This window comes from Cetorhinus maximus, chromosome 1, assembly GCF_964194155.1.
Source record: "Cetorhinus maximus chromosome 1, sCetMax3.hap1.1, whole genome shotgun sequence".
In the NCBI taxonomy this organism is placed as follows: domain Eukaryota; kingdom Metazoa; phylum Chordata; class Chondrichthyes; order Lamniformes; family Cetorhinidae; genus Cetorhinus; species Cetorhinus maximus.
This window is the reverse complement of record NC_135879.1, coordinates 46453949-46459948: the sequence shown is the minus strand read 5'-3', so window position 1 is coordinate 46459948 and position 6000 is coordinate 46453949.

Here is a 6000-nt window from a genome sequence, read left to right as displayed (position 1 = left end):
TGTAAAACAGATTACTGGTTCACTATTAAGTGCCCATTATGCAGTCCTGTCCTGGCAATTTCACCCCACAAAGCCTGCTCACAGTAAACTTCCATTGACAAGAAAATAAACAGAACTCCAGCCATGATTCCAACCTCTGTTCACAAGTTAATTATGGATGGAAAAAGCCATCTAGCCCAGCTCATATCACCCATCCAGAATGGCATATGAACATGCACGTTAGGATCAGGAGTAAACTATTCAGCCCCTTGAACCTGCTCCAGCATTTGTTAGTATTACCTACAATATTATATATTGTTAGAAAAGTGTCTACAAAGAAATCACTAAATTTATAAAACAATTCAACTCTATAGCTAATACAACCTTACTATTCTGACTTCCCTGGTGCCAACCCACAATACACCATAAATGTACCAGTAGCTCAGGAAAAATGTAGATTGAATTGTTGATCTGAATTTTTCAGAGAAGAATGGCACATGGTGCAAAGGTACAGCCTTAACTCAAGAACTGGATTGTTTCCCTTCCCCTGAAGCTGTCATACAAATTGTGTTATACACTATGAATTTACAGCCTATCTAGGGTGAACTGAGGATGGAGTAGAGATTTGTAAAACCTTTCTTTAAGCAACCTCATAGTGGCAAATAGGGATTTTGTTCCCAAACTTTGCAAGAGTGATAAAACGCTGGTGAGTCAAGGCCTTCTTTTGCATCACTCCTGGTTTTTAGTTTCTTACATTTATTTTGATGAAGCCCAAGATTCTTAAGCCTTTGGTACATCAACACTGCATGTTATAGAATAGTTCCTACCTACTGTAGGACATAATAAAATTTCAAACTGCTAATGGGGAGGTGATGGCATAGTGGTATTGTCACTACACCAGGAATTCAGGGTAATGGTCTGTGGACCCAAGTTCAAATCCCACCGTGGCATGTGGTGGAATTTAAATTCAATAGAAGTTTTATTTGTATTTCTTGGTAAGCAAGTGAGTGATAGGTTATTGGTGGTAGGTGGGATGCAGGTTTCAGGGACAGGATTTTCCTCTCGTCGGGCAGGCTTTGGAATGGCTGTGAAACCAATTGCCACCCGCAATTGGGCCCCAACTGCGATTTCACATTGGCGGGCCAATTAAAGCTGACCCAACATGAATCGCGGCTCTGCACTTGCCGGAAGGGCCGAGCGGGGGCCTGTTAGACACCAAGTCCAATGGCGACCCATCGGCTGGTTTAAAGATGGCCCAGGCAGCCCCAGAAAGGCTGCCAGGGAAGGGCGTCTATCTGGTGTCGTAATGATGGAGTCTGCAAATGCCAGGCGGGAGGGCAGGTTGGGCGGGCACTCAGTCCCCCGCTTTTCTGATGAGTGCCTCGCTGTCCTCCTGGAGGAGGTGGTTGCCAGGAGGGACACCCTTGTTCCCAGAGATGGGCGGGTGGGGGGGAGGCCACTGCACCTCACAAAGAGAGCATGGGAGGAGGTGGCAGCCCTGGTGAGCAGCTGTGACATGGTGCAATGCTCCTGGGTGCAGTGCTGGAAGTGCTTCAATGACCTGCTGCACTCAGGAAGAGTGAGTACCCTATTGGCATGGGTCAGTGTGCAGAGGTGTTAAGGTTTGGCCATCACCCCATGGACCTCAGGGGTGTTAGAGTCTGAGTGCCAACTGTCAATGGCGTCGGAGCTGGCCAAGGGGGTGCCCCTGGCTGCTTGGACTGAGTGCCTTGCGGCTCGAGGGCCACGACTCAGATGTGCCCTGTGAGGTGTTCCTCAGCAGGGGTTGGCCAGGCTGTAATGGCGCCACAGGTAGAGAGTGGACTGATCAACGCTCCTCCGTTCTTTCAGGAGAAGGCGAGCTACAATCAAGTCAAGAGAGCATGTACAAGCAGAAGCTCGCCCAACCTGCTGCTGCTCTCCCGATTCGAGCAGGATGCTCTGGAGCTGGAGAGCCGGCACACTCCCGTGCAACTGGGCGTGGAGAGACGGGGGTGCCAGATGAAGGTAAGAGTGCAGTGCACAGAGGTGAGAATTTCGGATTGTGCAACCATTCTAGTGTAGTCTCTTCATTGATGGGAGCCTCGAACCTGGATCATTGGTCATTGAAAGAGGATGGCACCATGAAGCAGATCTCCATTGTCTCACCAGGGTGCCTGGCATGTACAGTGACAGTGAGGCGACTTTAACTAATGACATGCCCTTCTCCCTTTTAGGCTCACGAGCAGGTGTCCAATCTGCAGACTCCGAAGGGTCACACCTGACACCGGAGGACCACCGGCCATCATTTTCACCTGCATCATTCCTGCTCTCTGAGGCAGGCACCAGCGCAGATATCAGCACCTCAGTGGGCATTAGAACACCGGCTAATAACTCGGTGCACATTGGTGAGGGCGCTTCACAGTCGCTTGAGGTGCAAGCGGAGATAGAGGGTGTCCAGGGCGCAGGCAGCCGGAGGACCCCTGGGGACCAGGATGATGCTCAGTTGAAGTCAGATGATGAGCTTCTGGAGTCGTCCATTAGGCGGCAAATGCTGGATGTCCAGCAGGATGTGTGAGAGGATCTAGCGGAGATCCATGAGGGTCTACATGCCATGGTCTCCATGATGGAGAAGTCCTTGCGGAGTGTGGACACTGCATTGACTGTCATCGGCGAGTGCACTGCCTCCTCCATTGAGAGAATGGCGCCTCTCATAGAGAGGCAGCTCCAGGGACAGAATGAGGAGTTCCTGGGGTTGCGCTTGGACCTGCAAGCCCTCACACAGGCACTGACCTCAGGTTGTCAGTGCCAGTGTGGGAGATGGATGAGGCATCCAGTATCGCAGCTAGGTGCCCATTCATCAATGGTGAGCAGGGAGGTCCAAAGCGACCTCATGTTGGCACACAAGCTGCCTGTCATCTCTACGGGTTCCTCTCAGGGCGCTCTGGATGACAGCAGCAGCCCCTCCGCCCCTCCACCAGTTACCGTGGCAACTGATGAGGCTGCGATGACTGGGGAGATGCCAGCCGTATCACTGGCCGCTCCCTCCCAGTCGGAGCAAGCGCTGGCCCCACTGGCCAGAGGATGACCGCCAAAGTCATCAAGGCCAACAAGACAGCAGGGTCAGCAGGCTGTCTCCAATGCCACTGCCAGTGAGAGGGGAGCACCTAGACATTGCACCCGCAAGTTAAAGGCACCGTGAGCACAAGAGGACAGGTCACAGATGATTTTATGTTCATTTATGTTTACTTTATGTATACCGGTCTGGGAACGAAGACCAGAGAAGTTTATGTAAATTGTTTCGAATTGCCAAAATTAGATAAATTTTGTTTTTCTCATCATGGTATGCTTCACCTTTTTATTTTATTGGTGCAGGGTACACCAGTATGTAATGCTGAACCTAAGTGACTCTGAACTGTATTGCACAGGCACTGAGTGTTCTTTGTGTTCAAATGAAAGGGTCCTTTCAGACATTTGGGATGGAGGAGGCAGCCCTGGTGTGCATTTGAAGCTGATCTTTGGTAGCCAAGCTGAAGGAGCATTGGATCAAGGCATTGCTGGTATCCCTGCCTCCCTGCAGGTTACCAAGGCCTGGCTCCATGCCCTCAGTGTTCTCCTCACCGTGCTCCTCTTCGAACTCACTACCGGACTCTTCATCTGTGGCCTGTGCAGCTGCGTCAAGATCCTCCTCCTCCAGTGGGTCCACCCTTGCCAGTGCCAGATTGTCGAGAGCGCAGCATGCAACCACGATCACTGAACCCTTGCTCTGGGGGGTATTGTAGTGCTCCCCCTGAAAGGCCTTTCTTGAGAATACCTATGGTCCTCTCTACCACCACCCTTGTGGAGGCATGACTTGTATTGTAATGTTTCTCTGCCTCTGTTCTTGGGTGGTGGAGAGGCGTCATGAGCCACATCTTCAACAGATAGTCCTTGTCATTCAGCAGCCATCTATCCAGTTGGGCTGGAGCACGGAAGAGACTAGGCACCTGGGAGTGTCTCAGGATGTACGCATGATGGAAGCTGCCAGGATACCTTGCACAGACTTACAAAATCTGCATCCTGTGGTCTCACATGTTCATGGAGTGGAAGCCCTTCCTGTTGATGAAGGCACCCGGCTGACCCACTGGCGCCTTGATGGCCACGTGTGTACAGTCAATTGCACCCTGGATGCAGGGGAATCCAGCAATCGCTGCAAAACCTCTGGATCACTCAGCCTTGCTGACCTCATCTGTATGGTAAACAATGAAGGTCATTACCCACCTAAACAGAGCTTCTGTCACCAGCTTGATGCAACTGTGGACAGCTGATTGGGAGACTCCACACAGATCCCCCACTGACCCCTGGAAAGGGCCAGAGGCATAGAAGTTGAGGGCCACTGTGACCTTCAGAGAAACTGGCATGGGGTGTCCACTCATACAGTTGGAGCTGATCTGGGGCCCGATCATCTGGCAAATGGAGGTCACGGTCTCCCTTGAGAGGCGGAGCCTCCTTTGGCACTGCACCTCAGACATATTGAGGTAGCTGCATCGCCAGGTAAACCCTGGCAGCAGGATAGTGGCATCTTCTGCGGCCCCTTCCATCCTGGACTTCCTGCTGGCCCTTTGCCCCTTGTGCCTGCATCTCTCCTCCCACAGATCCTTCCCTGGAAGCTGCATTAGACACCTGGCCTCCTCTCCCTTCTGCCCCTCTCTTCCTCCTCAGAAGAGCTGCCACCAGCGGAGACCACAATCCCCATTACCAGGGTAACAGAAGGCTGTCTGATAACTGGAAGGGTCCACAAAGCCTGAATCCTTGCCCTTGCGATGAGCAGAAAATCACACAGGCAAGGTAAAATCACAGTCAATTGGACTGTTAACGACCTTAAGTGGCCTTTTAATTAATGGCGGGTGCTGCTCCAGCGCCCACGCGCACCCACCGAGCAAAATATCACGTGAGTGCATAATGCCATTGGGACTGCTCACCCAACGTCATCGTGCACTATTTTACTCCCATTTGCCTCGGGCGTAGGCCCGCCCACCTTACGAAAAATTCTGTCCCAGGTTACTATCAGATCAGCCATGATATTATTAAATGGCAGAGCAGGTTCGAGGGGCTAAATGGCCTACTCCTGCTCCTTGTTAGTAGGTTCGTATTTACATGCTGGTTTAAATTCAAAAGAGAACTTTGGGAAGAGTACACTACTTAATTTTGTGGCAATAAACCTTAACACACCCCCAGCAGCCTCTCACCCCCATCAGTCCCTCACCCTCCAATTCCCTCACCTACCCACCACCCCCCTCATCACCCACCAACACCCCAATGATCCCCTCAACCCCCACCACCCCCTCACCTCCCACGCCATTACCCCCTCCACTGAAATCGGAACCACAAAGCTGCCCAAAGGGTGGAAACAGCAGTGCAGCAACTGATTGAAACTGACCTGATAGACCAGCAATAAAGGACACCTTAAATAGGCTGAGGAGACAATAGATGGAAATAAGGCAGCGACCCCCTCATGGGACACTATAATCCACACCTGCCGCTATGGCCCCTCTGATGGGTGAAGCAACTCTGGAGTCTCGCCATGTTACGGAGACTGCGTCCTTAGCGTTGTCAGTGCAACAACCTTTGGAGGTGCCCCCTGGCATCTTCACACCAAGACAGACTGCCACAGGCATCCCAGGCCCAGACAGGCACGAGCAAGCAGTCTGCCTCCATTCCTTCTCCAGCCACAGGGGGAGCACTTTGTAGGATGGCCGTGAGCAAAACCACCATGTCTCCAATGTCACTCTGTGGGTCACTTGGGCGTTTCTAATGAATTGCACTGCTCCACCATTAGCTTTGCACAATGAGTCTCACTGTCTCTTTAATGACATGCATTTAATGTCATGAAGCTGTTGTTTTTGTGCAGTACATATGAACTAAACATGCCACAGAAAGTTAAATTTTCTCATTGATATTGTAAGCATCCCTTTAACAACATAACAATTGTTAATTACTGCTAATCACCCTCTCTGACACTGGAAAATTAACTATTAGAAATGAAGGGCAGAATTTCCTGTT